Source organism: Balaenoptera ricei, chromosome 1, assembly GCF_028023285.1.
Source record: "Balaenoptera ricei isolate mBalRic1 chromosome 1, mBalRic1.hap2, whole genome shotgun sequence".
Taxonomy (NCBI): Eukaryota; Metazoa; Chordata; class Mammalia; order Artiodactyla; family Balaenopteridae; genus Balaenoptera; species Balaenoptera ricei.
The window spans coordinates 91,088,319-91,115,188 of record NC_082639.1 but is presented as its reverse complement, the minus strand read 5'-3'; the positions used below and the strand labels follow the sequence as shown (position 1 = coordinate 91,115,188).

The 26,870-nt window shown below is 35.5% G+C and overlaps 1 long non-coding RNA gene and 1 pseudogene across 2 annotated transcripts in view; one reads left to right on the top strand and one right to left on the bottom strand.

Annotated features, from left to right (window-relative positions):
• Window positions 1–12,658, top strand: part of LOC132368343 (uncharacterized) — a 260,900-nt gene extending 248,242 nt beyond the window's left edge. For both annotated transcript variants that reach the window (XR_009504081.1, XR_009504082.1), the window contains one exon: window positions 12,513–12,658. This is a non-coding gene — a long non-coding RNA (uncharacterized LOC132368343). The remainder of the gene's footprint in view (window positions 1–12,512) is intronic.
• On the bottom strand, window positions 1,774–2,829 carry LOC132350970 (hsc70-interacting protein-like; annotated as a pseudogene).
• Window positions 12,659–26,870: the final 14,212 nt, after the last annotated feature.

The window sequence follows — 26,870 nt, the reverse complement described above, 5'->3', positions numbered from 1 at the left end:
AGAACACATATTAACAAAAAGAACACCAGCAAGCTCAAACTCAAGTTTTAATGCTGAGTATTTTTAAAGGGTTTAAAAAGCATGCTCAATCAGCATACAGCTTTTTCTCACTTAACAGATGCATTTCTATTTGCTTGTGTACAGCAAAGTGTAAAAACTCGAATCGACTTACTTATGATTTCAGAAATGTATTCCATGGAATTTACTTCACTGCTCCTACCATTGATTCTTCAAATAAACAAAGTACAGAGGCTCTCATCCCTTGAAATTGCTTTTAAACTAGCACTTTACATTGAAAGATAATAAGTAGAAACCTAGCAATTTCTGGTACAGTGCCTGGACTTAGCCTCATTTAATATAAGAATTGGATGTACAACAGAAAATTTATCATTTTCTTTATCCTTGGAGGAGAGGGAAGGAATAAGGAGAGGTGGGGATGTGGCTGCAGTATTTAAGTGCTGAATAGAACAATGCATCTTTCACAATGCTGACAACTCCACAATGAAGAAACACCATGAATCTCATCTCATCAAATTTTTTAGTTCATGCTGGATTAGGAATTTAGGTTCCCCTCTTTGTGTATCAATTAATTCAAACTTCTCCAAAAATTAATACTACAAGATAAACTCTAACCGCAATAGGTATTTCCTAAGTAGGAGACCAAATACCAAAGGGAATCCCTTCTTCCAACATCTTTTGGTATGTTAAGATTTCACCAAAGAGGAAATCTAACAATTAAATATGAAATCTCTTGGCCAAGTAAGAAACTACAGCTATTATGGGGATTACCCTACATAGCCACTATTTGTACATATTAAATTAAACCCAGCATTAAATATGCTTGCATAATTATGCTGTGAATGATGATAGCAGTGATGATCCTAGTGAAGAAGCATCATCTTTAGCCCAAGAAGAGTAAGAGGAAAAAAAATGTGAAAACAAGTAGAAAGCAGACAAAGAGTTGGGCATCTTCTGATCTGAAAAGAACATTTTAAACATAGAAATACAAAAAGAAAAGTTTTCCCTTATTTCCCATATGTGGGAATATGAAACATTTATTTTAGATATCAGACAAGAACAGAGCTAAGTAATCCGATTTTACTGCAACAGTGTAAAAATCATCCCTTCACCACAGTGTAAGATTTAAATGCATCTGCACAAGGGTACACATTATATAAAATGCAGTAAGATTACTGCTGCCCTGCCAAGTTCTTCCAGTCCCTACCCAGGTCCTACTGCAATACTGGTGGTCCCAATAGTTTCATGGAAGCAAATCATTAAACATAACAATAATAAAGCAATTAGAAAGATAAATCAAAATGCCTCAGTGACCATATATCCAACTCAAACTTTATCTATTTAAATGTTACATTTGCCTCCCACTAATAAATCTTTATTTCACTCAAACTTGAACAATAAATCTTCCATACTGAAGCATCTTCCTTGCCTAATTAATTCAAAGGAAAAAACCAAAATGATTAGTAAAGAAAAATGTAGGAATTAACACACCCTTTTAATTTGTTTTAAATATTTTTAAGGTTTAAAAGTTGTTTAAAGTTTGTAATTTCTAGTAAGAAAACATTATCTGAATGAATACCCCAATGGCAAACCACTGTAAAATGTTTCAGCTGCATTTGGGGCAGAGGGGTACGGATTATCTTCAAAGCACCCCAGCTTTCTTCATGAGAAGGTCAGAGGTACACTGGTTTGTATTATTATGACATCCATTAGGTGATCTAAGTTGCTTTTCCTTCAGCAGGGGCTTTATTTGTCAGAAGGGCATTATGCTTGACTTCCAAATTTGGCCAACAACTTACTGATGAGATTCATAACCTTTGGGTTGCTCTGATATTTTGACATATTTGCCAGGTTCTGAGCCACATCCTGGAAGGCCACCATAACTGCTGGATCCTGCATGCCTGCAGGAACCTCTGGATCAGTAAGAATTTCATTGAGCCCAGGCATTCCTGCCATTCCAGGCCTGCCCCCTCCCATTCTAGGCATTCCTCCAGGAAAATTACCAGGCATTCCGCCAGCAAAGCCACCTGGAAAAGAGCCATACTGAGCTCCTGATTGTCGTCTGGCTTCTTCCTCCCTCTGGGCTCTCTCATGTTCTTCCCAAGCATTCTTGACCCTTTCTGTTCTTTCTTGGATCTCTCTCTCTTCACGTTTTTGCTCATACTTTCTCCGACGTTCAGCAATTTTCTGGGCCCTTGGTTGAATTTCTTTCAGCATTGCACTAGCGTCTTCATCATAATCCAGTTTACAGGCAAGGGCAAGATCATGGGCAGCTTCTTCCCAATGGCCCAAAAGTCTGTGTGCTTTCCCTCGTCACTTGTATGGCTGAACAGAATCAGGATTTATTTCAATAGCTCTGTCACAGTCTCGGATGGCAGCATTTGGCTTCTGTACTTTGATGAAGACAGTTGCTCTCTTGGCATACAGAATGACCAAACGAGGATTTCGCTTGATGGCATCTGTGAACGAGTCAATGGCTTTCTGTAGTTCACCAACATTTAGGGCATCAGTGGCAGCCACGTTTTTATCATTTGCCTGATCCATCATCTCCTCAGTTATCTCTACATTTTCATCTCTCATTTCTTGAGGGGCATCAGTGCCTGGTTCAAGAACACCTTCACTGTCAATTTCTAGATCACTTTCCTCACTTGATGGTTCGTCTGTCTTTATGTTTTCCTCCGCCTTCTTACTATCTGTTTTTTCTTCCTTGGTATTTTCTTCCAATTTAGTTTTATGAGTAGCAGGTGGTATTTTACCCCCATGCGCTCCACCCACTCCCTCAGGAAGCTCATTTCCTCGGTGTGCAGAACACTTGGGTCCTGCTTGCACATTTTCACGAAGGCTCGAAGCTTGCTGACTTTGCTGGTGACCACGGTCCGGAAGCGGCAGGAGGCAGCAGGAGGCGGCGGGTGCACGGAGGCTGCGGCCCCATCCCAGGCCCAGGCGCTAGCTCAGCGTGACTGCGTAAAGGGCAGTTTGTTTTCTTTTTTAGATTCCACATATAAGTGATATCATACTGAACTAATTCTGTAAAATTAGTTTTAAAAGATCCAAAACCAGACCTGAAAAAGTCTAGACTAGAAGCTTCTGCTTTGATCTGTAATTTTACTTCCTTATTAAACTTTCTTTTCATGGCAGCTATGCATTACAGTGGTTGTTCAGTAAATGTTCAAAGGAAGTAACAATTAGATCCTCCACTTACATATATTCTTATAGAAGACCACTTATCTCTTGACATCTCTCAACTTCCTGTCCAACTTTACGTACCGCTTGAATCCTTCACCTTCTAGACGTTTTCCTGCATCAGAGCAGGTAATTCCTGACCCTTAATAAACCACGTGATTTATGTTTTCTTCCCTGTTCATTTTTTATCTTTTTTATCTTTTGTTGCCAGACCCAGTGTTCATGCATTAGAAGAGCTAGCTAAGCAGATTGCCTTACCCTGGGCTGAGCTCCTGAGAACACTTAGAATCACATGGGGTGGGAAAGGAAACAGAACGAGATGCCCGTCAAGAACAGAATTGTACTCAAGGGTAATTGCAAAGGGTCAGTAAAGAAGAAGTCCTGTAATGGTCAAGCTGGAGAGATAATTAAAGCCACAAACAAGAAACAAATGAGATGTAAAGAGCAGGATAGTTAATGGAGGACCATGTGAGGAAAATGTAAGACTGAATGAGGGAAGAAGTTTCATTAATTTGCTTTTAACAGAATTGGTATTGCTAGAGTTGAAATGGATGCTTCAAATTCGTCAAAGCTACTCGGTTAGTGTAGACTCTTCTAAAATACACAGTAAGTCCAGAAAATAAAAGACATTTATTTATTTATTTTTAATTTAGGTTCCTCATTTTCTTTTTTTAAATTTAATTTAATTTAATTTTTTTATACAGCAGGTTCTTATTTGTTATCTATTTTATACATATTAATGTATGTAAGTCAATCCCAATCTCTGAATTCATCCCCCACTCCCGCTTTTCCCCCCCTCCCATACGTTTCTTCTCTACATCTGTGTCTCTATTTCTGCCTTGCAAACTGGTTCATCTGTACCATTTTTCTAGATTCCACATATATGTGTTAATATATGATATATTTTTTTCTCTTTCTGACTTACTTCACTCTGTATGACAGTCTCTACGTCCATTCACATCTCTACAAACGACCCAATTTCCTTCCTTTTTATGGCTGAGTAATACTCCATTGTATATATGTACCACAACTTCTTTATCCATTCATCTGTTGATGGGCATTTAGATTGCTTCCATGACCTGGCTATTGTAAATAGTGCTGCAATGAACATTGGGGTGCATGTGTCTTTTTGAATTATGGTTTTCTCTGGGTATATGCCCAGTACTGGGATTGCTGGGTCATTCGGTAATTCCATTTTTAGTTTTTTAAGGAACCTCCATACTGTTCTCCATAGTGGCTGTATCAATTTACATTCCCACCAACAGTGCAAGAGGGTTCCCTTTTCTCCACAACCTCTCCAGCATTTATTATTTGTAGAGTTTTTGATGATGGCCATTCTGACTGGTGTGAGGTGATACCTCATTGTAGTTTTGATTTGCATTTCTCTAATGATTAGTGATGTTGAGCATCCTTTCATGTGTTTGTGGGCAATCTGTATATCTTCTTTGGAGACATGTCTGTTTAGGTCTTCTGCCCATTTTTGGATTGGGTTGTTTTTTTTTTTTTTGATATTGAGCTGCTTGTAAATTTTGGAGATTAATCCTTTGTCAGTTGCTTCATTTGCAAATAATTTCTCCCATTCTGAGGGTTGTCTTTTCATCTTGTTTATGGTTTCCTTTGCTGTGCAAAAGCTTTTAAGTTTCATTAGGTCCCATTTGTTTATTTTTGTTTTTATTTCCATTAATCTAGGAGGTGGGTCAAAAAAGATCTTGCTGTGATTTATGTCAAAGAGTGTTCTTCCTATATTTCCCTTAAGAGCTTTATAGTGTCCAGTCTTACATTTAGGTCTTTAGTCCATTTTGAGTTTATTTTTGTGTATGGTGTTAGGGAGTGTTCTGATTTCATTCTTTTACATGTAGCTGTCCAGTTTTCCCGGCACCACTTATTGACGAGACTGTCTTTTCTCCATTGTATATCCTTGCCTCCTTTGTCATAGATTAGTTGACCATAGGTGCGTGGGTTTAATCTCTGGGCTTTCTATCCTGTTCCATTGATCTTTATTTCTGTTTTTGTGCCAGTACCAAATTGTCTTGATTACTGTAGCTTTCTAGTATAGTCTGAAGTTGGGGATTCTGATTCCTCCAGCTCCGTTTTCGTTCTCAGAATTGCTTTGGCTATTTGGGGTCTTTTGTGTTTCCATATGAATTGTAAAATTTTTTGTTCTAATTCTGTGAAGAATGCCATTGGTAATTTCATAGGAATTACATTGAATCTGTAGATTGCTTTGGGTAGTATAGACATTTTCACAATGTTGACTCTTCCAATCCAAGAACATGGTATATCTCTCCATCTGTTTGTGTCATCTTTGATTTCTTTCATCAGTGTCTTACAGTTTTCTGAGTACAGGTCTTTTACCTCCTTAGGTAGGTTTATTCCTAAGTATTTTATTCTTTCTGCTGCAATGGTGAATGGAATTATTTCCTTAAATTCTCTTTCTGATCTTTCCTTGTTAGTGTATAGGACTGCAAGAGATATCTGTGCATTAATTTTGTATCCTAAAACTTTACCAAATTCATTGATTAGCTCTAGCAGCTTTCTGGTAGCATCTTTAGGATTATCTATGTATAGTTTCATGTTATCTGCAAAAAGTGGCAGTTTTAGTTCTTCTTTTCCAGTTTGTCTTCCTTTTATTTCTTTGTCTTCTCTGATTTCCATGGCTAGGACTTCCAAAACTGTTGAATAATATTGGTGAGAGTGGACATCCTTGTCTTGTTCCTGATCTTAGAGGAAATGTTTTCAGTTTTTTACCATTGAGAATGATGTTTGCTGTGGGTTTGTTGTATATGGCCTTTATTTTGTTGAGGTAGGTTCCCTCTATGCCCACTCTCTGGAGAGTTTTTATCATAAATGGATGTTGAATTTTGTCAAAAGCTTTTTCTGCATCTATTGAGATGATCATATGGTTTTTATCCTTCAATTTGTTAATATGGTATATCACATTGATTGATTTGCATATATTGAAGAATCTTTGCATCCCTGGAATAAATCCCACTTGATCATGGTGTATGATCCTTTTAATGTGCTGTTGGATTCTGTTTGCTAGTATTTTATTGAGGATTTTTGCATCTATATTCATGAGTGTTGTTGGTCTGTAATTTTCTTTTTTTGTAGTATCTTTGTCTGGTTTTGGTATCAGGGTGATGGTGGCCTCATAGAATGAGTTTGGGAGTGTTCCTTCCTCTGCAATTTTTTGCAAGAGTTTGAGAAGGATGGTTGTTAGCTCTTCTCTAAATGTTTGATAGAATTCACCTGTGAAGACATCTGGTCCTGGACTTTTATTTGTTGGAAAATTTTTAATCACAGTTTCAATTTCAGTGCTTGTGATTGGTCTGTTCATATTTTCTGTTTCTCTCTGGTTCAGTCTTGGAAGGTTATACCTGTCTAAGAATTTGTCCATTTCTTCCAGGTTGTCCATTTTATTGGCATAGAGTTGCTTGTAGTAGTCTCTTATGGTGCTTTGTATTTCTGCAGTGTCTGTTGTAACTTCTCCATTTTCATTTCTAATTTTATGGATTTGAGTCCTCTCCCCCTTTTTCTTGATGAGTCTGGATAAAGGTTTATCAGTTTTGTTTATCTTCTCAAAGAACCAGCTTTTAGTTTTGTTGATCTTTGCTATTGTTTTCTTTGTTTCTATTTCATTTATTTCTGCTCTGATCTTTATGATTTCTTTCCTTCTACTAACTTTGGGTTTTGTTTGTTCTTCTTTCTATAATTACTTTAGGTGTAAGGTTAGATTTTTTACTTGAGATTTTTCTTGTTTCTTGAGGTAGGATTGTATTGCTATAAACTTCCCTCTTAGAACTGCTTTTGCTGCATCCCATAAGTTTTGGATCATCGTGTTTTTGTTGTCATTTGTCTCTAGGTATTTTTTGATTTCCTCTTTGATTTCTTCAGTGATATATTGGTTATTTACTAACATATTATTTAGCCTCCATGTGTTTACTTGTTTTACGTTTTTCCCCCTGTAATTCATTTCAAATATCATAGCGTTGTGGTCAGAAAAGATGCTTGATATGATTTCAAGTTTCTTAAATTTACCGAGTCTTGATTTGTGACCCAAGATGTGATCTATCCTGGAGAATGTTCCGTGTGCACTTGAGAAGAAAGTGTAGTCTGCTGGTTTTGGATGGAATTTAATCAATTAAATCTCTCTGGTGTATTGTGTCATTTAAAGCTTGTGTTTCCTTATTAATTTTCTGTCTGGATGATCTGTCCATTGGTGTAAGTGATGTGTTAAAGTCCCCCACTATTATTGTGGTACTGTTCATTTCCTCTTTTATAGCTGTTAGCATTTGCCTTATGTGTTGAGCTGATTTTATATATTTATAATTGTTATATCTTCTTGGATTGATCCCTTGATCATTATGCAGTGTCCTTCCTTGTCTCTTGTAACATTCTTTATTTTAAAGTCTATTTTATCTGATACGAGTACTGCTACTCCAGCTTTCTTTTGATTTCCATTTGCATGGAATATCTTTTTCCATCCTCTCACTTTCAGTCTGTGTGTGTCCCTAGGTCTGAAGTGGGTGTCTTTTAGACAGCATATATATGGGTCTTGATATTGTATCCATTTAGTGAGACTATGTCCTTTGGTTGGGGCATTTAATACATTCACATTGAAGATAATTATCGATATATATATTCCTATTACCATTTTCTTAATTGTTTTGGGTTTGATTTTGTAGGTCCTTTTCTCCTCTTGTGTTTTCCACTTAGAGCTATTCTGTTAGCATTTTTTGTAGAGCTGGTTTGGTGTGTTAAATTCTCTAAGCTTTTGCTTGTCTGTAAAGCTTTTGATTTCTCTGCCAAATCTGAATGAGATCCTTGCAGGGTAGAGTAATCTTGGTTGTAGGTTCTTCCCTTTCATCACTTTAAATATATCATGCCACTCACTTCTGGCTTGTAGAGTTTCTGCTGAGAAATCAGCTGTTAACCTTATGGGAGTTCCCTTGTATGTTATTTGTCATTTTTCCCTTGTGGCTTTTAATAATTTTTCTTTGTCTTTAATTTTTGTCAATTTGATTACTATGTGTCTTGGCGTGTTTCTCCTTGGGTTTATCCTACCTGGGACTCTCTGCGCTTCCTGGACTTGGGTGGCTATTTCCTTTCCCATGTTAAGGAAGTTTTCAACTATAATCTCTTCAAATATTTTCTCAGGTCCTTTCTCTCTCTCTTCTCCTTCTGGGACACCTATAATGCGAATGTTGGTGCATTAAATGTTGTCCCAGAGGTCTCTTAGTCTGCATTTCTTTTCATTCTTTTTTTCTTTATCCTGTTCTGCGGCAGTGAATTCCACTATTCTGTCTTCCAGGTCACTTATCTGTTCTTCTGCCTCAGTTATTCTGCTATTGATTCCTTCTAGTATATTTTTCATTTCAGTTATTGTATTGTTCATCTCTGTTTGTTCACCTCTGTTTGTTTGTTTTTTAATTCTTCTAGGTGTTTGTTAAACATTGCTTGCATCTTCTCAATCTTTGCCTCCATTCTTTTTCTGAGGTCCTGGATCATCTTCATTATCATTATTCTGAATTCTTTTTCTAGAAGGTTGCCTATCTCCACTTCATTTAGTTGTTTTTCTGGGATTTTATCTTGTTCTTTCATCTGGTACATAGTCCTCTGCCTTTTTATTTTGTCTGTCTTTCTGTAAATGTGGTTTTTTTTCCAGAGGCTGCAGGATTATAGTTCTTCTTGCTTCTGCTGTCTGCCCTCTGTTGGATGAAGCTATCTAAGAGGCTTGTGCAAGCTTCCTGATGGGAGGGACTGATGGTGGGTAGAGCTGGGTGTTGCTATCTTGGGCAGAGCTCAGTAAAACTTTAATCCACTTGTCTGCTGATGGGTGAGGCTGAGTTCCCTCCCTGTTGGTTGTTTGGCCTGAGGCAACCCAGCACTGGAGGTTACAGGCTCTTTGGTGGGGCTAATGGTGGACTCCGTGAAGGCTCATACCAAGGAGTACTTCCCAGAACTCCTGCTCCCGGTGTCCTGTCCCCACGGTGAGCCACAACCACCCCCCACCTCTGCAGGAGACCCTTCAACACTAGCAGGTAGGTCTGGTTCAGTCTGCTACAGGGTCACTGCTCCTTCCCCTAGGTCCTGAGGAGCACATTACTTTGTGTGTGCCCTCCAAGAGTAAAGTCTCTGTTTCCCCCAGTCCTGTTGAAGTCCTGCAATCAAATCCCGCTAGCCTTCAAAGTCTGATTCTCCGGGAATTCCTCCTCCCATTGCCAGAACCCCAGGTTTGGAAGCCTGATGTGGGGCTCATAACCTTCACTCCAGTGGGTGGACTTCTGTGGTATAATCATTCTCCAGTTTGTGAGTCACCCACCCAGCACTTATGTGATTTGATTTTATTGTGATTGCTCCCCTCCTACCATCTCATTGTGGCTTCTCCTTTGTCTTTGGATGTGGGGTATCTTTTTTGGTGAGTTCCAGTGTCTTCCTGTCGATGATTGTTCAGCAGTTAGCTGTGATTCCAGTGCTTTTGCAAGATGGAGTGAGCGCACGTCCTTCTACTCTGCCATCTTGGACCCATCTCCCAAAAGGCATTTATTAAAAGCAAAAAATTGTTCAATATCCTTTATGTGCCATGTTTTGAATATGTGTATATGAATGAACAAAATGGAGCCCTTAAAAAGTTTACACTCTAGCCATACAACAAAAAATAATTATATAAGTGCAGGGCACAATGAAAGCACACAGCAGGGATAATTAAACATATGCTGGGAGTTTAATCAATGCAGATTTACCTAGGGAAGTGATATTTAGGATGAAATCTATCTATCCTCTTTAGCCCAACTAAGTCCCCATAGCTACTTGACAATATTTATATTAATCTCTAATTAGATGCTTGTTGCATTTCCTGTAGCAATCAGTCAAAAATGTTTCTCACTCACCCTAAGGGGGTTTCCATCTTTCTCCGCACTCTCTATTCTTGTGAATATCTCTTCCACAACAGTTATGGGTGAAGGATCCTCCAGCATAGAGGCCTCCTAGGTGTTCTTTTTAATTTGATCTCAACACTTGGCTATCTTCATCTGTTTCTCCTTATAGCCCCCAGCTTCAAAAGGATTTGACCTCTTTTTTTAGTCCAAGATGAAACTTTCTACATAAGTCTCATTCTTTCCTACATTAATCAGGACCTGGTTCTAGCAATTGTTTGCTCCTTCTCTTTCTCCATCAGTTACAATCTTTCCCTTCATTGAGTACTTCCCCTGTACCATCTAGGTCATTTCTGTTAAATCTGATAAATTTTCAATCTCCTTTCTTTCATGAACTGACTTTTGAGCAAAGTAATCCAATTCACTGGCTTTGTTTGTTCCTATCAACCTATTCAATAAATGGCTTGATGTCTGGCATCTGCTTCTGTCCATATATTGGATCCTCTCCAGAAGACTACCAATGACCTAATTACTGATTACCAATACCCATCCAGATATCTGTTCTCAGGCTTAGTCCTTGACCTCCAAGTAGCATCTATTCTTCTGAGCTATCTCCCTTAAAAACTCATTTCCTCCTGACTTGCATGCTCCTAGTTTTGTTTTGTTTTTTCCTATCTCTCTGTCTTCTCAATTGTTGTCTATTTCACTGGCTCAGAAGACCTTTAAGATAGAGGCAACCTGTAACTAATTGCATGGCTCAGTCAGCTTGAGGATTAACCTGAGCATATTTATTTATTTGATAAATCCTTTTTATATAGTGCTTAACATGCACCAGACCATACTGCAAACACTAATACATTTAATCCTCACATTAACCCTTTGAGGATTAAAAAATAGACAGGCTGAGGCACAGAGGGTTTAAGTAGTGTTTAAACTGGCATTCTCGCCTGGAGTCTATGATCGTAAAAATAATGCTGTCTTTGGCATTACTGCACATTAACACAAACATGCCCTTGCTGGGAAGTTTCCCCAACCACATGTATTCTACTATGTCCCAAACCAGCTCTAGGAATCTATGTCTCCCCACATGCACCTGCTCTAAAGAAGCTCTGAATCATGGACCACCAAGGAGTCACTGCATAGAATTCAGGGAGTCCGTGAATTTGCATAGTAAGAAAGGGCATCTAACTAACTTCAAACATAAGTTTAGTATTTCCATGAAATATTAATGTAGTTACAAAGCATAGTGGTATTAGCAGTACCGTGACTTTGGCACCACTGGAAAACATAGACAGTTTATATCACATTAAAGTTTTTCAGATCTCCTTAAATGTTGTTTAGAGTCATCATTGTATTTGAATTATGGCAGTTATTAGACCCCATTAAATTGAATATATTAATATATTATCTAATATATTAATAAGTACAATTCATATTAATATATCACGTTTTAAATTATTTTTTAAAAAATATTTTGATAGCTCTATTTCAAACTAATTGTTATCTATATTAATTCATAAAATATTTTATGTTTGTAAAGCCACTATTCTGAGAAGGGGTCCACAGTCTTCACTAGAAAAGACAGAGGGCTCCAAGTCACAAAATAACTTGGAAACCTCTGTTCCAACCCTCTCTATGCTTACATCTTCTCTGTCCTTTCTACCCTGCAGAATTGCACCTATAATGATGCAACTCAGATACATATCTGGAATTCTGCCCTTTCCTAAACCTAGAATCTTATTTTCAACATTCTGCCAGACTTTGCCTGATGATGCTACCAACAATCTCAAATAAGAGAATCCTTCATCTACCCTCACTAATTTTCTTCTCTTTGTACTGCCCACATCTCTAGAATTTCCATACTTCCTGCTGCTTAGACTAAAAACCTTGCAAGTGCTCTTGATTCTTTACTGTTCATTTTTAGTTTCAATTAAGTATTTTTGTTGTTTTTTCTTCCATTGTCTCCCCAGCATTTTATGTGTTTGTCTGCTTGATTTCATTCCAGGTATTGCTACCCTCATTTTGTCTCCCTTGGACAAGCACAATAGTCTCTCCCTGCTTTCTATTTTCCCCTCCAATTCTGGTTCACACCAGTTCCACGACTGCACATAGAGTTTCACAGAAATAAATGCTGTCTACACATCTCTTTATAGACATATATTTTTTCTTTTAAAAAATTACAAGGTACAACTTAAAGATGCATTCATGTGTTAAAAAGAAATAAAATTCTGTACAATCCTACATTCCAATGTTTTTTAATCAAGTCTTTTTAAAGGAATTAATATGTATGTTTTATATATATAATATTCATAGTTGCCTACAAACTTTAGTAAACACATTATATCTTTGAGTGATTTCTTGGGTCATTAAGTTAGTGTTTAATTACAATAGAATATACAATAATGTATAATCATTACTCTCTTTTTTTTCATTTAGATTTCCAGTAGTGCCGTCAGAAATAATCATGTTGTGGACATTATTTAAAATTGTCTTCGCATGGTCCCCACCTGTGGATATCCAACAATTTTTGAAATCCAGCTCAAATGTCACTATCTCTCTTCTCTTGACACCCTCCACATACCCCAACCATATATTAAACTTTTTAAGAATATGTCATACCTTATTTGGTTTTGTCTCTCCATGAATAGTGGGAGGCACAAGGAACATTAAGTTTCTGGAGCAAAGGTTAGAAATCTGTCAGGGTCCACTGGACATCTTATTTTTCAAATTCTCACACACAGTAAATGTGGTTAGTAAGAAATGCCTGAGAGGACTTCCCTGGTGGTGCAGTGGTTAAGAATCTGCCTGCCAATGCAGGGGCCACGGATTCGATCCCTGCTCCGGGAAGATCCCACATGCCTTGGAGCAACTAAGCCTGTGCACCACAACTACTGAGCCTGCGCTCTAGAGCCTGCAAGCCACAACTACTGAGTGAGCCCACATGCCACAACTACTGAAGCCTGCATGCATAGAGCCGGTGCTTTGCAACAATAGAAGCCACCGCAATGGGAAGTCCACGCACTGCAACGAAGAGTAGCCTCCCTCACCGCAACTAGAAAAAGCCTGCACGCAGCAACGAAGACCCAACACAGGCAAAAATAAATTAATTAATCAAAAAAAAAAAAAAAAAAGAAATGCCTGAGAGAAAGTTAAAAGGCAAAGCTAATGTTCGCATTTGAAATAATTACATGATAAACTCAAAGTTAATGTACTTATGATGCCATAGAAGAAAAAATAAGCTTCAAAGTAACCTCAACATACTGAAATAACAAGGTTAAACAAGAAAAAAGATAAAATATGGGTTTGTGCCATCATCCAAGACGTCTGATATTGTAACACACACACACACTCACTCACACGTGCACAAATCAATGAACGATTTCACATAAACAGGAAGTTTCTTGAAAAGGTATTTATCTGGTAGTAATTCTTTTCCTTCTAAACAATAAAGAACATTAAATTCCTCCCTAAAGCTTCAGAAAGAGAGAGAGAAAGAGAGACAAATGCTGGGGAGATGTAAAAACAAGAGATGTTCAGGAAGAACAGAGAACAATAATGTCAGCTTTTTGCAGAGAGTGCAAATGAGAAGTAAGAGAATCTCTTCCGTTTTTTTAATATTTCCTACATCAGTATACAAGTTACAGGTTCATAGATCATAGAATTTATAAATAAATCTGGAAAAGGCTTGTTGAAATACCTTTCAATTGCATTAAAAAAGAAACAACCAAGAACTATATTTAACTGTTCAATTGCATAGTTTATTTCATAATTCATTTTTAATCATTTTCTTTCTAGAGAAATCTAAAACAAAGAATCCTTTTAGATGTTTTTATAGATAGGAGCATTAGAAACCACTTAACGCTCTGGTATTCAGTGTAGGTGGAAGAGATAAGCAATACCAAATGCTGCTTTATTTAGGTTTATTCCTGTTTGGGTGTATTACACATTTACAGATGTATTAGGAAATATATTCCACTATGTATTTAATGCTAATTTCTGCTGACACTCCTATGCATAAATATGGATGAGAGAAATGCCACTAAAATATATCTTGATATCTTCACTCCCTATAATAAATGATCACATTTAATTTTTAAAACTTCTAAAATTATTTCATTATAATTTAATAAAACATTACTGGATTGAAAAGAGATAAATAGTTGAATGTGGCCAAATATTTTCTTGAAAGTGCCAAAGCCTGAACGAGAAAAGCTCAACTTCAAAGTCAATTAGTAGATGCTAGATTAAAGAAGGAATGTAGGCTCAGATTAAAATCTTTGAGATGGAATAAAAGGTTCTGAGGAGGGAGAATTCAGAAGTATGAAGTATGTGGTGTGTAAGGCTAATGGGGGAAGGGAAAAATGATAGCACTGCATTGTAGGTGGAGTGTAATTGAGACAAAACATCAGAGAGAAATGCTCAGCAAGTCCACTTCCTAAAAGACACCCATGGCTTTACTAAAAATCTGGTAAAACATTTAGCTTGGACCAACTAAGAGAGATTTCACTATACAGGTTCTAGTATGTGTCTTGGTTTTTTGGTGATTTGTTGTTGTTTGTTTTGTTTGTTTTTTGGTCATAGCATTGCTGTGCCAACAGATTGGCCTCTTTTAACAGTGTATACCAATTCACTTCACTGACTCACACTGATTACTATTTGTATCCAGGATGTATTAATTTTAATTATTCTCAATCTTTCAGTAAAGACAGTTATTATACAAGCAGTGTAGAATATTCTATGCTAAATAAACTTACATATAAAGCAGGACATCCCTTGGGCCTATGAAGTGCAAGAGAAACAAAAAATCATAGTCACTCTAGGTGTACTTAGTGGAGACACAGAGCCTATCAGTCACATCACTTCCTCCCTCTCATACCTTCAACCTCAGGAGACTCCTGCCAATGCCACCTTCCTGATGAAGGTGAGGGGAAGAACAGCTGTTAACATTTCTTGAGAACCCCAGAGGACCATCTTCATTTTTTTCTCCATATGAAATGATGCTTTCCTACAAGGTTTAGCTGGCTGAGAATGATTTTTTAAATGATTGCTATAGTCAATAAACTACACTAACAACCAGTAAGTACATGAAGGCTGAATTCTAATATTGGTACATAATCAGTTTATTTATAAATCTAATTTATAAGATTTGGATGAATTTCTGAGCATATATTAATCTGTTTCACAGATGTTAAAATCTGTTTCATCAAATCTGTTAAAAATTATATTAAAAAATTCTTAGAATTCTTACCATGAGAAATGTCAGCATGTGTCACCTATTTTGTGTTTATCTAACACAAAGTCTAGTATCTCTAAAATAATTTTGTTTGCTTTGAATCTGTTACAGGGACAGACTTGGACAAAATCTGCTTCAATAAAACTTGCATTTAAACCTTGATAAACAACACACTGATTTCTCAAGAGTTTGGTATTTGAAAAGAAGCAATTGCTAATTGTATGTATAATGAAATAAGATAACAAATGAAAAAATTAACGTTTTAACAATATCTATTCAGAATTCCCAGAGTAGCAAACATCATACTGGGCACAACTAGTTAGAGCTGATTACCTTTAGTTTATTCTTCATGGGTCCTTTTGTTTAAAAAAAAATGTATAAATATATAAACTGTAGAAGGAAAAGGAGACATAGTGAGACAAATATTGCCAGTTTCTGATTAGATGCAATGTCTCCTTGACCTGAGGAATACAGACAGAAAAGAACTCATGTAGAGAAGGTGAAAAGGGAAAATTGAGATCATGAAAGAAAAACTTTCAATTCACTATTTTGCTTGGATCTAGACCTAAAGAACCTTCATGCTGAAATCCTTCAGTGGAGGAAAGTATAGCTTTTGCTATATATTTTCTAGTGATAGAAATTCAAAAATTTCTGAACTGCCAATCTAATGTTCTCCCCAATTCAAACTAACATTAAGAACCAGAAGAACATGACAATAGATATTATAGCATTTTGTTATTCTTATGGATGATTTTCCAAATACCTGATTCTTCAATTAACTAAGCAAAACCAATGATTCCAGTCTGATTCTCTGTTTAGTCTACAGCTCATCTTCGGGGCAAGCATTTCAAGAACATATGTCAGTTATTAGCTGAAAATCTATTGTATGCCAGAGAGTTTAGAAACTTTAAAAATATGATCGAACTTATCTCTAGTTACTGTAACTAATATAACAATAACACACACAAAAAAACATTTTACTCTAATACTTCCAAAAATAAAATTAATGGTTAAAAATCACCCATTTTCTACTTTCTGTATTTGCTATTTTCCTTTCAAAGAATCATATATAAAATAAGCTCAACTATGCCGTCATCATCTTGACACACTTGGCCTTCAGTATAATTACCACAGTGAATTTGTGCCAAAACTAGACTACTCTGATACTATAATATTTGAAGTGGGGCACAGAGGATTTGTCCACACTGGTGGCAAGTTCAGCACCCTAAATATGTAGTAAGATCACTTCTTGGTCTTCACCAGCATTCTGGCCAAAGTGGCAATGTGAGGGAAGTTTTTTCCAGGTGCTTTCCACTTTCTCCCCTCTCAGGTAATGTTTATGAGAACCCATCTGTTCTCATCCCTCCTTTCAAGCCTACCCACATGAGTACAAATTCTCTACAATGGCCTCTTGATTTCCAAAGCCATCTCTATCCCTCAGTGATCTATCCAGGTCCACCTTTTCTAATGTAACTATACTACAAAAACCATTGATTCCCACACCACAGAACACCCATTTTTGCTTTTTTATATATAACACGTTTATTTAAATAAATGTAGATTTCACTTTCTAATATGGATCTTAATACAATTCCTTTAACCTTCTAATATGAACTTTATTCTTTACCTGTCTCCTTATCATTAATGGACAATCATGGATATTATCAATGGTATTTTAATTGTTAATAATAATTTAGATTTGTTATACTTGGGCTATCAAAAAGTATAGCTGACATTAATAACTTAATAGCTAACTTATTTTGAGCATTTACTATATTTCAGGTCATATAGGTAGTAAATGTTATAAACCCATACCATGTGGCTCCAGAGTCTTTGCTTGAATTCTACCAAGTTTGAAAATCACTCACTATAAGCTCTGTTATAGTTCCAAGTTCTCATCCTGCTATTGTAAATGATGAGGTGCTTCAAGAATCTCACAATTTAGTCTCTCCCCTGAAATCAGCTCTTCTTGCTGCTCCGCTTCCAGTAATGACAACGTCATTCATTCATCCACTCAGCCAAGGGAAGCAAAATGTGTTTCAGTTCAACACTGTCTGTGTTCAGCCTAAACCAGTCACTGACAACTTCACAGTCATCTTTAACTTCTTCTTCCACCCTCCCACATGCAAGATTTATCAGTTCTTTGTAAGTCATGAAAGTCAAGAATTTATCAGATGGCTATAATCTAACAATGGAAAGTGACAAGCGTTGACAAGGATATGGAGAAATGGAACCCTCTTGGATTGTTGGTCAGTATGTAACATGGTGCAGTGCCTTTAGAAGAAGAATTGGCAGTTTCTCAGAAGGTTACATGTAGTTTCCCTATGACCCAGGACCTCTGATCCTAGGTATATAGCCAAGACAATTGAAACATATGTCCAAACAAAAATTTATACATGGGTATTCATAGGAGCATTATTTATAATATTCAAAAAGTGGGAAAAACCCCATTACTTTTGCTAAGTAATCCAATATAATTTGAACTAAGTATCACTATCTATGAACTAAGTTAGCTTTTAAAAATAGTTTTATAAATTATTTCTATTTAGTCTATTGACTGATAATAGCCATTAATGTAAAAAGCAGCCATTAAAAATGTACAAGTTAAAATTTCAGCAACATCATAGTAAAGTCAACATATTATAATATGTATTGCTACATTTAAATAAAGTGTATTAATTTCTAAATTAGTTAACATTTTCATGTAGTAACTTGAAAAGATAACTTCTTTTTATTATACTGTAATTATATCAACTTTGGAGAAAATTCACACTGTCATTAATATCTCTGCCATTATCTCATCTTACTTGAAGTAGGAAAATAAAATCATTTTACAAAATGATGTTGATTTCTGTAATGGTCTTGGAAAACCATAGTTTTCGTTTCCAAAAATTTAGCCAAAATGTCTAAGGAAACAGGAGTATAAGCTTGCTGCTGAGTAATCATTTAAAAAAAAAAAAAAAAATCAGCTGTTGAAAATTAAAGATTCACTTGATTTAGGGAGGACCTTTTAAATTTTTTTTGCTGTTTATTATTTCATTATTTGTTTAAATAATTACAAAACTCAGTGTGATGCCTAATATATTTAATGGGTGATTATTTAAAGTGAACATTTTATTGTAATATAAATGTCCTATTAAGAACAATCTAAAGAACAGTATTAAGTTTTTGCTTTAGTTTTTACGTGTAGGCTTTTTCTCAGGTCTAACAGTTAACTTTTGTGGTTCCAGAAGTGTCCTGCCAAGTCCCATGGTATAGGCACAGACAAAGGTTTGTCAGAGCAGAAAGCTTTCTTTTGAGTTTTCATATGGTGCTTACCTCACGCTCAGCCAAGGTAAGCAAAAACGTGTTTCAGTTCAACTTTGTGTGTTCAGCTTAAACTGGCTGTGCCACTCTGGCTCCCCGTATTTGTGGTCAGCCAGCTCCCTAGCTGCAGCTGGGCCTACTACTCCTAGCTAACAATAGGAGTCAGGTCAACTCTAAATTTTGCTACTTGTGAAAGAATCAGCCTTCGCTTACTCAGGGAATTATTTTTAAATAATTTCCCTTTCAAACCAGCAGTAATGAGGCCTTAGTGTCAACTAACATTAAAGGTGTACGCCCTGGAGACATCGGCACTCAGGGTTCTTCCTCAGACCGCAGTGAAAGCGTTGAAAAGAAGGGCACTTCAGTGCTGCTTTGTCTTCTCATATGGAAAGGCGGGAAAATTCAAGGATGCCAGATATATATATAAACAAACAGATCTCTTGAAGCTAAATCCATGCTTCCTTCTTCCTAAAAAACATATGCTCCCCTTTCTAAAAAAAAAAAATATATATATACACACACACACACGCACATATATTGTTTTTAAATATATGCATGTATATGTATGTGTATGTTGTACTTCACTCACTTACATGTATAGCAAACCACTTACCCAGTTCCTACACCAACAAGATAATCTTTAAGGGACATCAGTAGAATGTCCTTAGTAGAAAGTGTTATCTAGCAGTCCTGAATGATGGTTCTGTCCTCTATTTTCTGTGAGGCTACAACAGCTTTTTTTTAGAATAAGTAATGGGGAATACAAGTGACCATATCAAAGACAAAATCTCAGGCATGAGATCCTCTTTCCAGAGCAATTCAGTCTTTCCAGACATTGAAGTGTTTCAAGGCTGGGAAGAAATTGTGGTTGTCTCTTCTGGTAACTCTGCAGGGAGGGACCAGGAAGATTTTACCGGCTGCCTAGTGCTTTGACCCCTGTAAATGATCCTTGCTTGAGTCTACATCCAATCGTTCTAAGACAAGAGAGTCACTTTTTGTGTCTGTTCTAAGCATAGGTAAAATGTTTATGGAAATAAAATCTCAGTAGACAGTAAATACGTTTTGTCTGTTTTAAACAATATTTATTTGAAACAATGATATCAGACCCTATCTGGTAGAGAAAAGAGAACTGAACTTGAAGTTTAAAAATAATTTTGTTTTTCAATCTCAGTCATGCTGCTTACAATTGAGTGATGTTGTAGTCATTTAACTTCTCTGAGCCTCAGTGTCCTCATATAAAATAGAAATAATAATATGTAATTTGGTATGAATTATAAATAGGATAATGTGGGTTAAAATAATTTTAAATTTTATCTAAATATAAATGTATCATTATCCTTTGATCCTCTTCCCTGCCTTAAATCATCCAGACTCATTTCCTTCCACATGTTTATCTTTTATACTTTTTCCATAAATAGTAAAAGATGAAACCCAAATCTCATGCTCAGTTATAGTAACTACATAACTATGAATTTTGGCCTTTCTTGGTCTCTTTTGAAAAGTGATCTTTTAATGTTTTTAGTGAATCTTATTGTATGTTACCTCTTACTCTTTATGTAAATAACTGAGGTCTGAATTAAAACAATGCCATTCAGAGTAATTTAGTTAATGTCAGAAGGATGATAATACATGGTACCAATTTTATGATTCCTGATGGTTTAGAATTATTTCAGGTAGATTTATAAGGTAATTACTTATTTATTTTATGATTTTTGTTGAAATTTCTAAAACTAGCCCAGGGTCTTGCACTGAGCAAGTGCTAAACAAAATTTATTAAATGAATATTGATTTTTTCATACTCAGTTTGTTCCAAAATATTTAAAGCAATTTACAGAAAGACATAAAATACATAAGAAACATTTAAACTGGAATGGTCGAGTGAGAAAAAAGAAGAAACTTGTTGAAACAATAAATGAATAAACAAATTACAGTGAATTTATAATTGTCTTGAAATCTTTAGGGATTGTTCAACATGAGAAATACATTTCAATCTATTAAGACATTTTAAAAACACAACATAAGGCACTCCAACCACATAAATGGCACTTGACTGCTATGCAATCCTCCTTAACACTTTAAGTAACTGATTGATAGTAAAGCAGAGGCCAAATCCAAATCAAATTTGAAGAAATTCCTGACTCTTTCCCAAAGCAATTGAAAATGATTTTATTAGCTGTCTGTGACTACATCTACAGAAGCAAACAAATGAAAGTGGAGCAAGTCTCTCTTCAATTTAAACTGTATAGATCAACAATTTGATTCTCAGAGCTTCCTTGCCTGCTTTTTGTGTGGAAATTTGCTGTCTTATTTACAGAGTTGATTACCAAGAAAATAAAATCATTTTAATTTCTGTAATATCTCATATTTCTCTATCTGGAAAGACTTGCAGATGCTATCTCTGGAAACTGAGTAAATCATTAGTATAAAATTATGTATAGACCTATGTTTATATATTTATTACATATATAGAATCAGTCAGTCCAAAATTATTTATTGATCACCCCCAATATGCCAGGACTAGGTGTTCAGGGTACACCAGTGAATGAATATTGCACTCCTCTGAAAAAAATTCTTCGCAAAGAGAAAATAAAATACTACATAGTAGAATGCTTTTGTTTGTACACCATCTTTTTCATAACTAATTTAATTTCTCACCATAGTCAGTTATAGACCACTAAAGTCATTTACTACTTGATTGTTTTCTCTCAAACTGTTGAGACTTTGTTAGTATGTCTCATATTGTTTTCTCTCAAACTGTTGAGACTTTGTTAGTGTGTCTCATATTTTTAACAACCTAGGAGTCTAGCTCCCTCATTTCAAGTTCAGTCTCTTTTAAGGTCAGTCTCCATTTCCTCAGCTACTACTGGGTTGACCTGTCTGAATCTTTTCTAGACTGTTTTGTGGCTATAAAAATATAGTGACCACACAATGTGCTTGGCACAACAAAGGGCCATTTCTTGTGTGTGTGTGTGTGTGTGTGTGTGTGTGTGTGTGGTGGTCCATTTCAGTTTAGAAAAACAAACTTTCTATGTCATTACATTATTTTGAGGTGTCATACAATCATTCCATTTTTTTATTCCATGACAACATAATTATAGGATTTCTAAATATAACCTATTTAATTTAAATAAATGGCATTATTATCATAATGAAAAAGTGGAAACAGATCAGATCATTAAGAAATAATTTAAAATATGTTCATTTTAGATTTGATAATTTGAAGCCATTAAAAAGATTTACAATATTCAAATATTTATTAAATATTTAATAAATATTTATTAAATATTTTCAATATTCAATTATTTATTTTTAGAATGTGGGAATCACCCATAATGTAAATATTAGTGTAAAAAGCAGGACACATAACTATGTGTAAAGTAGTTGTATAACATTAGAATAAAATACACTAAAATATGAATGACACATATTGTAAGTAATACAATTTTGCCCTCACACTTCCTGATATTTTCCATATTCTCTACAATCATATATTAATATTAATGTATTAAACAAGATTATTTGGATAGTAAATAATAATCCAAAGATCAAATTATTAAAAATAGATATTTTTATAATTAATATCACTTTCAAATAGGAAAGGGTCCCATTTAGGAGCCAATCTATAACTCCTACTACAATTTTGACTTTAAATATCAGTTGATCCCATATGAATACTCATTCATTCAACAGATATTTATTAAGTTCCTACAATGTGACAGGCACTATTCTAGGTATAAAAATGCATCAGTAAGCAAAACAAATTAACATATCTGCTCTCCTGCCCTCATAGAACCTATTTTTAGTAAGAAAAAAGAAACAAAATCAACTTTAAAATATACAATACTATGGAGAAAAGGGTGATAGAGATGACTACTGTGAGGGGAAACTTTGAACATGTAACTATGGTCGTCAGGGAGAGGATCAACCGAAAGGTAATATATGATCTAAGTCTCGAAGTAGGTGAGGGTGCAAGCTGTACAGATATATGGAGGAAGTATTCCAGGAGGGAAGAATAACACAAGTCCTGTGGCTGGACCATTTCTAGTGTGTTGGCCAGCATGTTGGTCAATTGTGGCTGGAGCAGAATGAGGGAAGGTGACAGGAGCAGATGAAGTAAAAGACCTAACAAGAATCAGATAAATTAGGGCAATATAGCCATTATATGGACTTTGATTTTCATGTTAATTAGAAGTGAGTCCATTGGAAGGTTTAGAGAAGTGATATAATCTGGCTGACTTGTAAAATAATCACTCTGGCTGCCCCATTGAGAATAGACTGAACTTTAACAACGTTCACAAAAAATAAAGGAAACTGAAAATATATTGACTGAATGCCCACGGTGCTCAGCAACATGTCTCCATTCTGTCAGGACAAGATCTCAACATCTCCCAGCACTGCATGATCTCTTGAATCACCTCTTACTTCATAGCCCCATATCAGGTCTCTGCTAAGTACATGTCTTCCGCCTGTGCATAGGCAATCCTGTTCTGGATCACACATCCATGGTGAATCCCAGTGTAGACTTCTGGGGCCGTTGTTCCACTGACTTCTTTTTTTCTCTGATACTTTGCTCTGCAAATTAGTGACATATCTAATTGGTGACAGAGTTTTCCTAAAGTCAGGGTTAATTGTTCTTCTACCTTATCATTTCCATACTAATTCTGCTTCTGGCATCTGTGAGACTGGTACAGAATTCAGTGCATAAATAGAAAATGATCCATACTTCCAAATTTATAAGAGAATTTTAGTAATGAATTCATAAAAGATGCTATCACAGTTATTTCCGGTTATCAAGAAGAAACTTAGTACAGGCTCACCTACTATTCCTTCTATAGAATCTTTACTAATATCATTGTTATGAGGGTGGTTTTAGTCTTTTATTTACTACTTTTGTTACTAAAATAGTCACAAGATTTTACTTTCTATACAACTTTTGTTATTATAAAAACTGCAATCCAATGAAATCCATTCCCTACAATTGGTTTTATGTAGATTGATCCTATAATAACTTTGAAAACTTGGTTAATTTTACAGACATTTTTATTCATTGAAATGACTTCATTTAAAAAATGAAATTAAGGTAGTAATTTGAAAAATAGCAATTTGTTGAGACTAAAGTCAATTTTTGTTTTTTATTAATAGTTTCTACCATCACAAACAACCGTATAGTAAAATTGTTAACACAGTACAATTCAATTGGAGTCACATAGCTGATCAGTTATATCAAATCATGAAAGACTGAATCTAGGCTGAAAGTCTGAATCTAGGTTAATTTTGGCAAATAACGGTTATGCATTTAAGGACCATCAAAATAAACAGAAAATGTTTTATTATACATTTTCATCTTCTGGACACTGCTCTATAATCATATCTGGGGATAATAAAGAGTTATGATACACACATACTATAAAAATAGTATATCAAACTAGTGTATATGGGTCATATCTTAAAATATGAAATTGTTATATAATATTTAATTGCATTTTTCTCTTTACTATGATTCTAAATTTCTGTAAGATATTTTGATGGTAACATTTTATTAATATGTGGGAAATTAATATTTGAAAACATTAGTAGATTCCTATTAATATATGAATTTAAAATCGTTTAAAATGTAATCTAATTTGTTTTCTACAGCAAACCTACTACAATAAATGGGTTGAAGTTTGAGAGTATTATCACCCACAACTGAATTTGTCTCAATTTGGTTCTGTTTACTATCTATAGATCACGCATTAATCCATCCCTAACTCTATTAAATAATCTTGAAGTTTAAAGCTTGAAGATACTTGTTTTTTAAAAATGCATCTATACCTTAAGCACCTTCTCTGTGTTAAGCACTGTTCCAGCTACTGATGATGCATGAGTGAAAAGACCCAAATCTCTGCCCTCATGGAGGCTCTGTTTTATCTGGAAGTAAAGACAACAAAACATTTTTCGTTATATATGGGTTATTTTTACTCACACAGAAACGTTCTATGGAACTCAATTTAAATTCTATTTTTCCAATTTTGTTTTTTATTGTCTCAAAATGTAATATTTCAGTTTCCTTGAAATTTTTTTCCTACAAAATTAATGTTCTCAATGTCACAGTTTCCTCTTTTAATATTTGAACTAATAGACTAATTTTTTTTCTTTTTCTTTTCTCAATCTAAGGAAAATAATGATTTTTTCCTCCATGTTTACTACTCTTTTAAAACTCTAGGAGATTAATTATAGCCATTCCCCCACAGCCTTTGCTGGAGCCCATTCTGGTTTTTAATCTTTCCTCATAAATCCATCAACCTGAAGTTGTTAATCATTTTTATTACTTTTCTTTGAACTCTATCCAGTTTTTCTACACACTTCTAATAAAGATGACCTTAGAAATGAGTCCCATAATCCAGATGTGAGCTCAACATAGTTCTGCAGACCGAACCTGTCATTTCCATACTTGACGTTAAGTTTTCTGCCAAAGGAAGAAGGTTCCTTTGCTTCTAGTCAATCTTTAAATTTTGGAGCTCTGCATGGCTTTGAACTGGGGCCTCTTTCTCTTCTCATTCACCATTATCTCTCTGCAATATTGTCTTCTATGACTTCAGACATATGATGACCACTTTCAAATTTGCATCTTCATCACAGACCTCATCCTGTATTTTAACAACAATAAGAAAAAGTAAAAGAAGAAAAGCAGAAGGTGAAAAGTTTCTTAAAATGTTTCTTACTATGATCTTCCCACCTTTATAGACAATTTATCTGTATTAAATTAATCTCCAAACAACCATGACAAAGGTACTATTATTTTTACTTTATATAATAAGGAATTGACACATGAGTGAGTAATATTGTCTGAATTGGTTTCTCCACACACATTCATGTGCTTTTTAAAATGAATTTATCCAAAAAACAGTTATCTTTAAAAAATACAAATTGTTATTTTCTTGCCAATAATAATTCAACAATTTCCTTTTGCTTTAGGCCAAACTCTAAAATTCTTAGCGTAAAGGTCCCTGTGAGCACCATGAGATAGAGATTATGTGTCTCCGGTTTATTCTCATAACGCCAGAACCTAGAATAAATGTCTGGCAGTCTGAACAGTCTGATCCCTTCCTGATTCTTTATTCTCCCCTTTTGAATTTCTGTCTCCTTAGCCTTTAAGCTGCAGCCACATTCTTCTTTCAGTTCTTCAGACAAAGAAACTCTTCCAGGTTCAGAACCTCTGACAAGCTGACTGCTCTTCTAGATAGTTCTTTATTCCCCTCGTTGTTTGTTAAGTCAGACTCATTCTTCAGCACTCAGTTTAACTCAGTTTAGGGAACCCCACTGGTGTATGGAGGCATGCCTGTACCAGGTTGCAGAAGTTGATTATGTCTATTTCTTCTCAACTCCATGTTCATTGACATCATATTAGTATCTTAAAATTGACCATGATGGGGATACTTATAGCATAGAAATAGGCAAATTCTGCACTTCATGACTCCTTCCCATACCATTGCCAAGAGCCTGTTGTGAACTCTCTACTAGCACACCGCGGAAAGGGTTTTGCCTAATTCTCATGACCACATTTGATCATTTGTTATTCACTTAACACAACTGTAATTATAAAATTATTCTATAACTTTTAAATATCATTAAAACGTCCTCCATTAGAGCATATGAATTGTGTCTTTCTGTTTATCGCCATGTCCCTAGTAACTAGAAGAGTAGCTGGCATTAAGTAATGTTTATTGAACACAAAAATGAATTCCTTATTTATAGAAATTACTATACTTCCTTAGACTTCAAGAATTGCAGAATAGTTGGTGTATTCATTATTTATCACTGCATATCAAATTACCACACACTTATCTGCTTAAAACAACACACAATTTATTAACTCAAAATTTCTGTGAGTCGGTAGTTCAGGCATAGCTTCACTGGGTCCTCTTCTCAGGAGTTTCACAGAGTTTCATTTGGAAGCTTCATGGGAAGAACCCACTTCCAAGGTCATTTGGGTGACTTTTATAATTCATTTCCCATGGCTGTATATCCGACCCCAGCTTCTTCCTGGCTGTCAGCTGGAAACACTTCCTCAGCAACTGGTGGCCTCCTGCAGTTTCTAGAGACTACCTATAGTTCCTTGCCACATGAGCACTGCCATCATGGTCCCTTACTTCATCAGGGAAGCAAGGAGAGTCTCCAGTGTCTGCTATCAAGACAGTCTTATATATTGTGATGTAATCACAGGAGTGGCATCCCATCAGCCTTGCTGGTTCAGTTGGTTAGAAGCAGCCCAA